Below are 15,460 nucleotides of genomic sequence, written 5' to 3'. Positions count from 1 at the left end.
TATTTCTGATTTTGGTGGCATAATTGCCCATGGATGACTTTGTATCTTTACTGTATATGTACCTTTACTGGTGAGCCTTGTCATTTGTGGTATTATTGTTTCTGGTTTTGGACTTTTCTTTTCTTCCTAGAGAAGTTCCTTTAGTATTTGTTGTAAAGCTGGTTTAGTGGTGCTGAATTCTCTTAGCTTTTGCTTATCTGTGAAGGTTTTGATTTCTCCTTCAAATCTGAATGAGAGCCTTGCTGGGTAAAGTAATCTTTCTTGGAGGTGTTTTCCTTTCATCACATTAAGTATATCATGCCACTTCCTTCTGGCCTGCAGAGTTTCTGCTGAAAAAATCTGCCAATAACCTTATCAGCGTTCCCTTATATGTTGTTACTTTTCCCTAGCTGCTTTCAATATTTTCTCTTTGGCTTTAATTTTAGTTAGTTTGATTAATATGTGTCTCGGCATATTCCTCCTTGGGTTTATTTTATATGGTACTCATTGCGCTTCCTGGATTTGAGTGAGTTCCTTTCCCATGTTAGGGAAGTTTTAGGCTATTATCTCTTGGAATATTTTTTCTGTCCCCTTTTTTCTCTCTTCTCCTTCTGGCATACCTATAATAAGGATGTTGGTACGTTTAACGTTGTCCCAGAGTTCTTTGAGATTCTCTTCATTTGTTCAATCTTTTTTGTCTTTTCTGTTCTGCATCCGTAATTTCCACTCATCTGTCCTCCACTTCACTTATTCATTCTTCTTTCTCCCATATTCTGCTGTTAGCTGCTCCTACTGAATTTTTTACTTCAGTTATTGTATTTTGCATTTCTTCTTGTTTACGTTTTATATTTTGTATCTCTTTGCTCAGTGTTTCCTGTAAGTTATGCATCTTTGTCTCCAGTTTATTTCCAATGTCTTGTATCATCTTCAGCATCAACAATCTAAAGTCTTTTTCCTGGAGGCTGAGAATCTCCTGATCACTTAGCTGATTTTCTGGGGTTTTTTCTTTCTCCCTCATCTAAGTTATAGTTCTCTGTCTTTTCATTTGTATAGGTTTTTGGTGTGGTGACCTTTTTACAGATAATAGAATTGTAGCCTCTCCTACTTCTGACGTCTGCCCCCCTTGTGGCTGAAGTTGGTATGAGAGCTTGGTGTAGGCTTCCTGATGGGAGGGACTGATGCCTGCCCACTGGTATGTGGAGTTGATTCTAATCCCTCTGGTGTGTGGGGCTTTGTCTCTGGATGGGATTAGAGGCAGCTGTGTGCCTGTGGGGTCTTTAGGAAGCCTGTTTACTGGAGTGTGGGACTGTGAGCTCACCTGGATTGTTGTTTTACCTGGGGATTCTTAGCCCTGATGGGTGGGACCAGGTTTTCCCAAAATGGCCACCTCCAGAGAAAGGCACACTGCTGAATATTCCTGAGAGCTTTGCTTCCAATGTCCTTCCCTCACAACAAGCCACACTCACCCCTGTTTTCCCAAGAGGTCCTCCAAGAACTGCAGTCAGGTTTGACCCAGATTCCTATGGAGACTTCGCTTTGCCCTGGGACCCAGTGAATGTGAAAATCTGTGTGCACCTTTTAAGAATGGGGTCCCTGTTTCCCCCAGTCCCATAGAGCTCCTGTGCACAAGCCCCACTGGCCTTCAATGCCAGATGCTCTAGGGGCTCTTTCTCCCAGTGCCAGATCCCCACATGTGGGAGTTTGATGTGGGGCTAAGAATTCTCACTCCTGTAGGTGAGTCTCTGTGAACCAGTAAGTTTCCAGTCTGTGGGGCTTCCCACCTGGGAGTTATGGGCTTGCTTATATCATGTAATTGCCCCTCCTACCTCTTGATGTGGCCTCCTCTTTGTCTTCTGGATTAGGATATCTTTTTTAAGGTTTCCAGTCCATTTGGTTGAAGACTGCTCAGCCTTTAGTTGTGAATTTTGTTGTTTTTTGTAGAGAAGTTAAGCTCCAGTCCTTCTATTCTGCCATCTTAATCCCCAGTTTCCCATAAAACTTGTTAATGAAGTATTTCACCTTCTTTTTTTCTGTATTGAGTCTTTGAAATCTGTTGTGTATTTTATAGTTACTCACACTGCAGTACAGAGTTGCTGCATTAAATATGCCCAATGTGGGAGTTCCCTTTGTGGCACAGCCAAAATGAATCCAACTAGTATCCCTGAGGCTGCGGGTTCAGTCCCTGGCCTCGCTCAGTTGGTCAGGGATCAAGCTTTACTGTGAGCTGTGGTGTAGGTCACAGATGTAGTTCAGATCCTGAGTTGCTGTTGCTGTGGTGTAGGCTGGCAGCTTCAGCTCCGTTTCAACCCCTAGCCTGGGAATTTCCATGCGCCATGGTGCAGCCCTAAAGAGAAAAAAAAAAAAAAAGCCCAATGTGCTAATGGCTGCAGTGTTGTACAGGATGTATTATACTGGTGTGTATCTCCTCAGCTCATGGATACTGTTGTGCATGAGCTACTTGATCATCAAACCAAATGCCATCTTTTCTTCATTCACCTCCTCCTCAAAGCTCCCCATCTAGACTAGTGTGAGCTTCTTCCAGCTGAGCCAGACACCTCTGTACCATCTTGGCTCAGTCCTCATCTCGGGTTAATTTTTTAACACCTACATCCGACAGGTCTCCAACTGCTGACAATGTTAATATAAAAGTTCTCAGCTCTCTCTCCTGTAATCCCCTGGCTTCCACTCCACTTGATATAACACAGGGCTTGCTCCTTCATCCTATTCACACCCTCTCCACACTGCTATCCACATGCTTTGTGGACAGCAAAACTCCCAGGATTTCAGAATTCAATCCCAGGATTCAGTGAAGCCACCAAGCACTGTGCAGTCAGTTTTCTCATCCCTCCCCACGTGGACCTTGTTTCCAGTCCTTTAGGTCCCTCTTTCTTCCCTGACCACACCATGACCTTGATTTACATTTGCCTGTGGCTTGGTTGCTCCATCCTAGATCCCCTTTACCCTCTTTACCCCAACTTTGCTGATTGAGACCTTAACTTGTATAACTCAAGTCAAACATCCCTTAAATATAAAAAGGCTTCTACCCAAATTGCTTCAGAACATGCCACCACAGAGAAAAGCATGTCCATTTCTTTGTCTTAATATAGGTAGAACAGCAAATTGAATTAGAATTATAGGTGTATGTGTGTCTACTTTGTCCAATAGGTTATCAACACCACAAATGCTGATTTTATGCTTTATTCACCTTTATTTTTTTCTTTTTACTTTTTTGTCTTTTGTCTTTTTCATGCCACATCTGTGGCATAGGGAGATTCCCAGGCTAGGGGTCTAATTGGAGCTGTTGCTGCTGGCCTACACCAGAGCCACAGCACCGCCAGATCCAAACCATGTCTATGACCTACACCACAGCTCATGGCAATGCCGGATCCTTAACCCACTGAGTGAGGCCAGGGATTGAACCCGAAACCTCACGGTTCCTGGTTGGATTTGTTTCCACTGCACCATGACGGGAACTCCCTATTCAACATAAGACTCAGAACCTGGAAGTGGGATTGGCTCATAATAGGAATTCCCCAAATGATTCTTTTTAGTTGAAATCACTATTTCTATCTTGTGAGATTCAAAATGAGTCATGATTCATGGGCCTTCTCTTCATCCTTGAGTCCATAACACATCCCCCACCCTCGCACACCCACATTCTCTTGCACCTACCAGGGGATAGACACAAGGACAGGCCAGGACACAGGCACATTCTCCTCTGCACAGACACAGAGCAACACAGAAGCAACTTGCTAAAAATTAAATGTATCTTAACCAAACCTATTAACTCTGGCTACGGAGGAATTACTTAGCTGCCCACACTTGGTTTTAGCTAATGTTGTAAACTATATATGTTTTTTCTTTTTAGGGTTGCACCTGCAGCATGTGGAATTTCCCAGACTAGGGGTTGAATTGGAGGCTGCATCAGCCAGCCTACACCATAGCAAAGCTGGATAGGAGCCACATCTGCAACTCACACCACAGCTTATAGCAATGTCAGACCCTTAACCCACTGAGCAAGGCCAGGGATCAAACCCACATCCTCAGGACACTTTTGGGTTCTTAACCTGCTGAGCCACGATGGGAACTTTGTGAACCACATTAAAAAAAAAAAATCAAATCTTTTGAATAAAGTTACTGGTAATTTGAAATATTGACTTACTTTAGGTTCTTACTTTTTCTGATTTCCCAGGCCCACATTTTGGTGCTAGCCAATGGACTGCAAAAGAATAAAAAGTTGCTAGAAAAAGAGAGGGTGGGAAGTCATTGAAAAATATCATATAGACTCATAAATCCCTATTAAGTTATTAAATTTCAGTAACTATTCCAGTAGGAATAAAGATAATTTTATTATTTAATTAAGGTTAATACTAATTGTAGGTATTGGTTTGGGAACTGGTGGTACCAGGTGTTATATCCTTAAAGAGAAATAGAATTAAGTGGGCTGCAACTTGCTTACAAGTAATTTGGCAATGGAAGGTGTCGCTGACATTTAGTTGGTATATTGACTAGAGTAAATTAAAACCCAAATGTAAATTGTCAACTGTCAAAGATATTTCCATTCTTTAAACATGTTCCTGTGGCTAAGGCTAAAATGGACCCGTTTAAGATTTTATTTAAACAGAAATTATTTGTAATATTTAAGCAGCTGGTGCAGTAGATATTAATGTGTGTCAGAACTTCATGTTATTTTTAACAGCTATATACAAAGTAAAGCTTTCTTTAATGAAAAAGAAAAGGGCCTAATGTTGAAATAACAGTTATTTTGAACATTTTGTGCATAAATTTTCATTATTTAGAAATATTTCATATATTAAATATCAACCCTTTGTCATATGCTTGAAATTAGTCAAAGTCGGAAATGGATTTATAAAAGATATTCTCAATTTGAATCCTGGATTTTCTTTTGACATGTTAGCATTTTCAAGATTCTTTTTTCTCCTGCACACTTTCAACCCATACACAATATTCTGCTTGACCCAAATTCAGGACCCAGTCTTTTCAAAAGATCTGGGGAAATGGTTTCTTATCTGCACATTGATGTAACGGCTGCTTCACTTAAATAGTAATTGCTCCTGTGAAGCAACCAATTCTAGGTAATTCTAGTGACTGTACTTGTACAGAGGACAAAGACACACAGAAACACACAAAGACACAATCTGGGTGAGGTTACTTGGTTCAAGGACTTTTCTTTATTAGGCCCAAGGGGGTATTATTTTTTTGTTCTTTTGGTTAATTTATTTTTCCTCCCAATATTTTACAGACCAAAAGGCTTAGGGAGAGAAGGAAGAAGATGGTACTAACATTAATATTTTTATTTTGCTTTTTAGGACCACACCTGAAGCATATGGAAGTTCCCAGGTTAGGAGTCGAATTGGAGCTATAGCCATTGGCCTATGCCATAGCCACAACACCAGATCTGAGCTGCATCTGCAACCTACACCACAGCTCATGACAACATGGGATCCTTAACCTACTGAGCAAGGCCAGGGATAGAACCCATATCCTTATGGATACTAGTCAGTTTCATTAACCGCTGAGCCACAATGGGAACTCCAGATGGTATTAACATTATTGAATGCATATGTTATATTAGGCATCACGTCAGATGAATTATTCCAATTTATAAAAAGTATGTGCATTGGGTATTATTTTTAACCAGTAATCCTCAATTTAAAGATGAACAAAATGAGGTCTGGAAAGGTAAAGTCATTTTTCTAAGTTCCCAGAGCTAAGGCATCTAAGAGCTGGGATTCAGCTCATCTCTCTACTGGAGTGTATGACCTCCAACGTGGCAAGGCTGAGTCTTATGTAATGGAATACAGTATGTACTGTTTACTAAGAGTTAACTTAAGCCAACTTAAGTAGAGCCATACAGGGTGCTGCAGTTAGCTTGTACCAGCCAACAAAAGCTGATTGTTGAATTTTCAAGTGCCAGTTGTTACACATAGACATTAATAAACATTAAATTTCACAAACTTAAAATCTCAGACATCAGAAAAAGCAAAGCTAACAGAAGCTCGAAACATCACTTTGGAATTATTTCTCTACAGTTTATCATGATCTGTGGGCCAGAAGTAACTTAGGTCTATATGGTGGGAATACAATATAATGATGCCTTACTCCACTGTCTCCTCAACTCCTCATTCCATGACCTCACATTGGTAGCTTGACGTTGACTTGGTAGGAGTGATTAGACCCTAGATATCACTAAACACTATAAATCTGCACCCTCCACCCCAGGAAAGCCATTTGTTAATATTTACCAGCATACTACTGTCACAGCTCTTACAATTAATATGCACATTGAAGTTCTTTTACGCTTTCTATTTTTATGAACTCATGAGTATCTGGTGGATATTTACTTAGCATTCACTGCATTAGATGTTGCAGTACACACTTCCACCATCCTTATCTCATTTATCTCTCTAAAAAGAGCTATAAGGTAGATATCATGACTCCCATTTGGTAGATAAAAAACTGAGGTGTTATGTAAAATAACATTCCCAAGGTCATATAGCTGCTGGGTAGCAGAGCACAAGCTGGGTACTACATTTTGTGAATATCCATTTTGCAACACTGCAGCTTCAGGGGCTTATTGTGGGGATAGCCCAGGATGAGGTTATGGTCAAGGAAAAGGATTTTATTAAAGCTATACCTCTGCTTTCTAGTTTTCTACTACTATATTCATTGGAATGAAAAAGCAGCACATCTATTGGAATGCAACATGACAGTCTTTAATGTTGAAGAGAAAAGTGAAGGTCAGAATAGAGAGAAAGAGGAGACGAGAGGCAAAAGCACAAAACACGTGGCAATCTAGACCAGCTATGTCTCACAAAAAAGTGTCTAATGTCCTTGCCCTACAAACTGGGCAATGCAACACAGCCATCCCATTCTCAGCATACAGTGTTCCAAATGATAACTTTATTAGGGACAAAATAAGTGGAAAGAGCTAGTGGCACCTATTCTTCAGGTGATTATGCTAGGAGATGGCCACCTATTACTTTGTAATACAGAGAGTCAAGACTTCTTTCAAAGGGGACATTTTAGAGAGGCTTCATGGAGAACCTTAGCTTTCATCATTTCAATAAGGGATTTTCTAGGTCAGTAGCATAAACTGTAGAGATTCAGTGGTTTAATACAATCCACCAAGTGAACAAAGTTAACTTCTTGCTTCCATCACAGCCTGATGCAGATCAGGCATTAGTGGCTCAGTGGCCCCCCAGCTATGTCTCAGGGAGCCAGCTCCTTCCATTTACAATGGCTCCATTCCAGGTTCTTCCCTCCCAGGTGTGGTCTCCATGGAGAATTCACCTCTGTCTTAGCTGCCTGAGGCTAAGCTTCCCTTCACATTCTTATCAGTGAGCCCTCATTCACAGGGGCACAGCCTCACTACAAGCGTCTTGGAAATGTAGGGAAGCACATGTTCGGGTGGGGCTAGGGACTAGCCCCTCCATATTCCCCCAGTCTACAGATACTTTCCTGTATTCCGTCCATTCTCACTTTGCTTGTGAGTCAAAGTAGATGTCTGTCAAACACAACAGATGAAATAAATCATGACTTAAGTGTGTATCTGTTCTTTTTCCTAATGGCAAGATGTAGACAATACAGTTTAAAGTCAGCGTAGCTGTTGAGCTGCTGCACTTGCAGAGCCTTCTTTGACATAGATCTTAGGTTTCTCATTAGATTTGCTCCTTGGCATTCAAGTTCAAGAATTCTAGAAATATATTGGAGAAGTCTATCCTGCCATTTCTTATAGTTTAGCCAATAAACCAGTTTGTTGCTAATGCTTAACTTCCTTCTTTATGTATTGTGTATATGTTTCTTATTTCTTTAATTGGGAACATTAAATATGTTATTGATATGTTTCACTTTTACCCGTTTTAATGGTTTCTTGTACATTGTCCTCTTGGAACCCCCAAGATCTAGTGCAAAACTGGCTCTTATACATTCTTGTACAGTTGTCCATGGCTGCTACTTCAGAGTAGCCACATAATCGGTAAGCATTATGTGAGGCTTATGCAACCTGTTTCTAATCTCTGTCTTAAATCTCACACAAAACACAGATAAAGGTTAGATAATGGTTTGCTGAGAACTAGACACAGGACTCTTATAGCTAAAGCTGGAAGAGTTCCAGGCAAACCCCAGCCAGTGGGTTCACTTTATGAGTGTTCCTCCTTGAAGTATAGATGTGGTTCCTTCTAACTTTTTTTTTTTTTTAATCTTAGGTCCAACCCTGTCCTATATGGGAAAGAAAACCTGTGAGATAGAGTCCTAGCATATACAGGAGAAGAAAATGAAGAGATTTCCTCCAAGTGGATTCATAATAAATGTGTTTGGGGAAATGGAGATTTCATCTTGGGGGAGGAGATTCACCACAAATGTCCTAGTGGAGAAAGTATCCAGTTTTCACCATCAGGTCTTTATTCCTAAATAGTTTCTCTCTTGATTTTAAATTAAGAAAATATATGGAACTAGTTATTCCAATCTGGCTTTCAAACTAGGAATTTTTTTTTTTTTTTTTTGTAGCGAAGAAGGAAGACAAATAACAACACTGAGAGAGGAACTTTTACCCTGACTACCAAATCTTACACCATATAAACATCTCTTCCCCTTTACTTTTGATGGGGTAGCTGGCATATTTCAATTTTCTTTTTCAGTGGCCTCAACAATAAGATGAAAGGGTGAAACTGCTGGTATGGCATTTAAAAATTACACCTTCAGCAAATTTGCCTAAGAAAAATGGGCTTTGCTTTTTAAAATGAGTACTTTCCCCCTAGTTTTAGTAAAAATTTGCTTTACCCTAACATATTCTTTACCTAATTTGGAACCTAAGGTTTTGTTGTTATTTTATCAGCTCTCTCTGGCACTGCTCTACAGAAATTCCCTGACATATTATTTTCTCTCTGCAAATATGGGTCTCTGAGTTATAAAGATAAAATAAAATGTCATATAAAGTCATAAGGAAGTCTGATTCACCTCCAAATGGTGAACAGAGGAAGGAAAATTTAGATTTCATAGAGTGGTTTGTGGTCCCGTAGGCATAGTTAAATCAGGCTGAGAAGAAAGTCAACCTACAGGAAAGCAGAGTCAAGACAGAGAAACAGGGCATTCCCGTTCTGGTTCCTTGGTAATGGCAATCAACCTGACTAGTATCCATGAGAATGTGGGTTCGATCCCTGACCTCACTCAGTGGGGTAAGGATCTGGCATTGCCATGACCTGTGGTATAGGTCACAGACATGGCTTGGATCTCAAATTGCTGTTGCTGTGGTGTAGGCCGGTGGCTACAGCCCTGATTTGACCCCTAGCCTGGAACTTCCATATGCCCTGGGTGTGGCCCTAAAAAAAAAAAAAAAAAAAAAAAGAGACAGAAACAGAGGGAATGTGGAAGAGTAAGTTAGGGAAGAGCAGGAGAACCAGTGTGATGACATCATCTGTGACTCTGCCGCTGGCCACATCTAATCTACCCCTGTAACTTTTTAGATAAAGTGAACTCATGTTTCCCTTTTGTTTTTAGCCATTTTGCTTTCAAGCAAAAGATTTCTGACTGACAGGCTCTCTCAGGAAAGGTTGCATTTTAACTGTTGATATTTGTAGGGCTCCCCAAGACTGGGGACAGGATTGAGTGACACCCTCTCAATGTCGTTCCCTTGCAATGCAAATTCTTACTTCTCCATTTACTCAAACAACTCTTCTTTCTTGAGTTCTTAGAAGAGACAAAGATAAAGGGTGAGGCAGATGAAGGACAGAGGCATTGAGGTGGACCGACCGCCCAAATCTGCAGTTTCTCCACTACTGCAACTTTGTCACTGACCCACTCCTTAGCCAACGGACTCCTTGTGAGATTATTTTAAGAGTAGCACTTGTACAATGTAAAATAGTGAAAATAGCAGGCACCTTATAACTTTGAGCTTCCATTGTAGTTGGTATCAATAGTATTGATACTGTCATTTTTCTATACATATAAGTTATCCTGCTAGTGTTTCCATGATATCAGGAGAAGAGGGCAGGAGACAGGTATGTTTACAAGGAGCTGTAAACATGGGTTGTAAAACAAACACACGTACTTAATGGGTCACAGTAATATTTAGGGTCTTTAAAAATATTTAAGGCATTTTTTAAAAAAATAAACTTTCTCAAAATGTATTCATGTATGAGTTGAGTTGTGTAGGTAAAAAAAGGGAAAACAAACAACACATAATGCTTTCCATTTTCAAAGAATCACATGCCTTTATTTTCCTCCTTACTCTACATAAAAGGTAGCACATATTATCCATGGTTTTAGAGCTTTCCTTTTTTACCTAATAGCTACAGTGTGACAGAAGAAATATGCCTTGATTTGTATTTTACAGCTTCATGGTATTTAATTGATTATAAGTAACTTCCTTAGTATACCCTGCGTGCTTTGGTTGGCCGTTTGGGTTGTAGCTGGACTTAAGCTATTACAGACTCTGCACTAAGCCACTTTGGAGGCATAGCAAATAGCCCTTGGAGGTGACGTTGCTGTGCCTGAGAGCACAGACATTTGTAACTTGGATACTGACTGCCCACTTGTCCTCTGCAGGGCATCCCAATGGGAATGTGTGAAGTTGGTCGATTGCTGATAGCATCTCCGCAAGTGCTAATCAAAATTTAAAATACTTGCCATTTCGATAGGTGAAAAAAAGGTAATATGTTGTCTATATTGTAGATGCAATCTTCAGTTCTCTTTTGGCAATGAAGTTGAGCTGCTTTTGATATTTAAAAGCCATTGTATGTCCTTTACTATGAACTGTACTCTGACCATTTTTTTTTTTTCCTTAGGCAATGGTCTTTTCCTTTATAAACTTGGGATATTAGCACTTAGTCTATGATAGAATAGCATATAGAATTTTGTTTGTCTTTTATATTTGCTGCTTTTTTAGAGTAGTTTTAAATTTATATCAAATTTGTATATCTTTCCTTTTGAGGCTTATGGATAATTTCAGGTGAATTAGAAGGTCCTTTGTCTTCTTTTCAGAAGACATTTCTCTACATTTTCTTCTAATATTATTCTTGTGCTTTAATATTTGTCACATTCCAATTCTGATGCATTAGGAATTAAAGCTGATATTTGGTGAGAAGGACAGATCCATTTCAATAGCATTTACTGATTTACTACATTTATTATAATAATGAATTATCATTTGTATTTGAGTCTATTTTAGGATTTTATATTTTGTCTTATCTTTCTTTGTCAACATGTCAATATGAAATTGTTTTAAATATTAAATCTTTATAATCTCTTTAAATATTTAGTTGGTTTAGTCTCTGCTGGTTGTTCTCTTTCAGAGCTTTGCTGGCAATTCTTGTTTGTATAGTTTTCTACTCAAACTTTAAAAGCATCTTGTCTATTTACATGCTCCCCCCCCAAAGCTGCTATTTTTGTTGGGGTCACATTAAATTTAGAAATTAACTTTGGGAGAATCAATATCTTCATTAATCCAAAGGTATTCTATCAGCAGGCAGTATGTCTTTCTATTGGTTTAAGTCTACTTTGAGGTTTTTCAATACTTTAAAATTTTGCTTCGTCTGGGTTTCAAGTATTTCTTAAATTTATTCTTAGTTTTTTTTCCCCTTCCTTTTTGCTTTTGCAAATTAATGTCTTAAGTTTTCCAAGCATAGAACCATGTATCTACAAATAGAGGGTTTGATTCTTTGCATTTCGATAACCAAATTATTGAAAAAAGTTGCATACTCCTGAATTCTTTTCTGTTTGTATTGGTCAGTGCCTCTAACAGAATGCTAAATAAAAGAGGAGTTAAGGGAATCTTTGTCTTCTTCCTAATTATTAGCAGAATATATTATATATATATATATAAATGAATGGTGAAAGAGTTCTGTAAGACGAATGCTTGAGTTTGAAGTCCACAAAGCAGAAGGTCAGGAAGGAAGATGGATATGAAGAATGGAGAGTGAGGACAAGCTGGAACTCATAACCATGATCTAGGACCCTTGAGGATGGACTGAAACATATGTAAATTCTAGGAGTCATTGTTACCCTTCACCTCAGAGCTGAACCCATGTCTGGTTCTTGATCCACACTTAAAGAAAAACCCATAGGGAAGCAGAACTTTATCATCTCAATATTAAGGACCTTACCTAGTAGTTTTCACAACTGGGTTGAGAAGGGAGCCCATTCATCTAGCTTACTCTTACTTGTCATCTAAGATTCAGCTCAGGAATTATTATACTGGCTCCTTTTCTCCTGACATTGTATTCCCATGTCCCTCAGCTCTTTATCCTCTCTCCTTCCATCACTTTGTGAACATCTACTTTCTATCCAGCAACTGAGCATATGTTCTCCTTTCTGCTGAGAACTATACCCTGAATTTCATCAGGTACCACCCCCTCTCCCTTTCCCAGACCCTGTATTTCAGATAGAGTTGATGGCTCCCATGAGTCAGGGTGGGGTCATGGCTCATCTCTGGTCAGAGCATCACATTTCCCTGGCCATGGCAATTTGTTCAAATTGAACAAATGACCTAATCAGAGCCAATGTAATATGGTAATATTTCATTGGATTTCTTGAAGAATATGCTTGCAGTTACATTAGAAATATCTTTGAGAGAAAATGGAAGATACCTTGCCTCCTATGGAGCCTGAAAAGAGAGTCAGCCATTGGAAGAGATCATAGAAGAAAAGACCAGGATCTTTTGATATTATTTGAGCCCTAAGTCCAGCTAAGCATGAACGTAGCTCTGCCCATAAGCTTTTTAGTTATAGAAGTCAGTAAAATTTTGCCTTCCTCAATCTATTTTGAATTAGTTTTTCTATCTTTATAACCCAAACAATCCTAATACACATAACTGCACTTCCATTTATTATAACTGTGATTCCCTGGTCCATGTCTATAGCTACTCCATACATACCATCCTCTAGCCTTATTATGCTATGAGCAACTTTAGAATAAGGAATATATTTTTAAATGCCATATCTCCTAAAATGACTATCAATGTGTTTTATAATTATCAGGCACACAAATAATGTTGCTGAGTCAAACATTATTTCTATTTGCCCATGAATTTTTTTGAGCCTGGTGAATAACTAAGACCCCTGCCATTTTCAGGGCTCTTCGGTGTTCTCATCCTTTCTCCTTCTGGGTGTGTGGTTTTTAGTACCTATTATCATTCTCATTGGTAAGAAATTTCCTGAGTCTTTTTAATTTTACCTTTAGAAGATAGCCCTTTTCTATTTGATTTATGTCACACAGCCACCTGTGTTATTACTTATTCAGTTTTTTAGTATTTGATTACATTATGTATTTTGTTTTCTCTTTTGATAGTAATTCAGTATCATTCAAACTGTTTTCCATAAGCATTTCCACCCATTTACAGGATATCATACTGAATTTACTTCCTGACACCTGGGAATATTTATTTACCAACTAACTTTTAATGTGCATCTAAGGCTATTTCTCTACCAAGCCCAAATGACAACTGAGCAAAACTATACCCTAGAATCCTTCTGAAGATGAAGGGAATAAACAGCCTCTTCTTTTGCAATTAGATCATCATTGAAAATACATCAAGTGGGCCTTATGCATCTGATTCAGAGCTTGGTGCCATAAGGCATATAAAGATGAAACACTCAAGTCCTGCCCTTTGAGAATAAAGTAAATGTAATACATGGCAAAGAGAAACAAATTGCTACACAAGTGTGTGAGAATTCAGTGACGAAGTGAGAGGGGAATGTATCCATTTTACTTGGAACTCAGATGCAATCTGGGCCATGAATAGTGGGTGAGAAATTTAAAGGTGGGAGCATGACATCCAATGGAGGGAACAGTAAGAATAAAGGTATGAAAGTCTCTGTTCTCAACCCAGTGCTTCATTCTGGTACAGTTAGCAGATAGTATAGCTATGAGAATAAAGTGCACTGGGGTCATGACGGGATGTGAGGCCAGAACAGGTAGGGTATTAGTTTTTCATGGATGCTATAACAAATAATCACACTAATTTAGTAGTTTAAAACAACACAAATTTCTTATCTTACAGTTCTGTAGGTCAGAAGTCTGACATGGGTCTTACTGAGTTACTATCAAGGTGCAAACCAGGCTGTGGGAGAATTTGTTTCTTAGACTTTCTAGCTTTGAGAGATTCCCTTCTTCCAACTTCACATCTTCTCACTGCTTTCCATACTTGCCTTTCTCTCCCATCAAAGCCTTGTGATTAGACTGGGCCACCTGGATCATTCAGAATAATCTCTCCAGATTCTCAATTTAATCACATCTGCCAAGTTTCTTTTGCCATGTGAGGTAATCTTCGCAGGTTTCGAGGAGTGGGGTGTGGACCTATTAGAGGACATTGTTTTGCCTGTAAGTATCTTCAACCTGGGCTTGAAGGAACTTTGCCAAACATGCTCTAGCAACATAGTTCAGGCTTGGTATTTAAAGTAATACTTTTGCAACAGAACAAAGGGTGGAAAAAAATGTATATATGTAAGTGTATATTGGACCCCATGCTGTACAGCAGAAAAATTAATAAATAAATTTAAAAAGTAATATCCTGATGACAGCAGATGTAGTGAAAACTGGGCAGAGTGGAGAGTTTTAAATAGTCAAACCTAAATATGGTTGGAAGCTGTGACCTCACAGACAAATTGGTATCAATCAATTGGCTCAGCCCTCATGTCTGCTTGTGTATTTACTACCACTCTCAGCAAACAAATCAATGAGTAATATTTACAGTTTTTACTTTAATCTGAGTCTTTGTTTTTCTTTTCCTCTCTTAAACGTCATTAAGTGCCACAAATGCTACTCTGAGTATCTTTGATCCAGGAAAAATTATATGTTTCTGGTTTTTGTTTTTTAGATATAGGTACTAAAACCCTAGCAGACATACTGTAACATTACTAAACATTTGGTTTATCAAAGACCTTTTCACTAATACATGGACATTTTTGTTGAATTTAATTTGATTCATTCACAAAACAAAGTCACTTTTAAGTAAATAATTTGTAAGTGCCTAAGATATACCAATAAATAACATATCCCTGTTCTTTAATTATTTAGTTAAATATTCTTTAAGAGTATCCTCTTTGCCAGGCACTCTTACCTGCTGAGAAGAAAGTAGTAAGCAAGATGGAAGAAATCCCTGCCATTGTGGCACTTCTATTCTAATAGGGGTGGTGGACACTAGTCAAGATACCTAAGCAGCCTAAGTAGCATTTTAGACAATGATATGTATTAAGGAGTAAATAAAGCAGGGAGGGCAATAGGAAATGTTTTGGCTTTGAAATTTTTGATAATGAAAGTCACTGAGAAGGTGACTTTCAAACAACAACCTAATAGAAAGTGTGGTAGGTCTACTTTGTCTCAATTTTGACAGTAGGAAGCTGAGGCTTAGCAGGCTGGAGTGGACTGGTACCAGTTCTTCAGGCTGCTGAGTGCTTTCTCTTGGACTGTAGCTGCCAGCCAGTCAGGAAGAGCTTAAGTGGGAGGCAAGCATTGATCAGGTGCT

The 15,460-nt window shown here is 38.9% G+C and overlaps 1 long non-coding RNA gene across 1 annotated transcript in view; it reads left to right on the top strand.

Annotated features, from left to right (window-relative positions):
* The window catches only part of LOC125121045 (uncharacterized), a 28,068-nt gene extending 19,602 nt beyond the window's left edge, over nucleotides 1–8,466 (top strand). The window contains exon 3 of the long non-coding RNA XR_007133383.1: nucleotides 8,208–8,466. This is a non-coding gene — a long non-coding RNA (uncharacterized LOC125121045). The remainder of the gene's footprint in view (nucleotides 1–8,207) is intronic.
* The last annotated feature ends 6,994 nt before the right edge of the window (nucleotides 8,467–15,460 follow it).

This window comes from Phacochoerus africanus, chromosome 2, assembly GCF_016906955.1.
Source record: "Phacochoerus africanus isolate WHEZ1 chromosome 2, ROS_Pafr_v1, whole genome shotgun sequence".
In the NCBI taxonomy this organism is placed as follows: Eukaryota; Metazoa; Chordata; class Mammalia; order Artiodactyla; family Suidae; genus Phacochoerus; species Phacochoerus africanus.
Note: the sequence above shows the minus strand (reverse complement) of the source record. Positions and strands in the feature narration are given on the sequence as shown.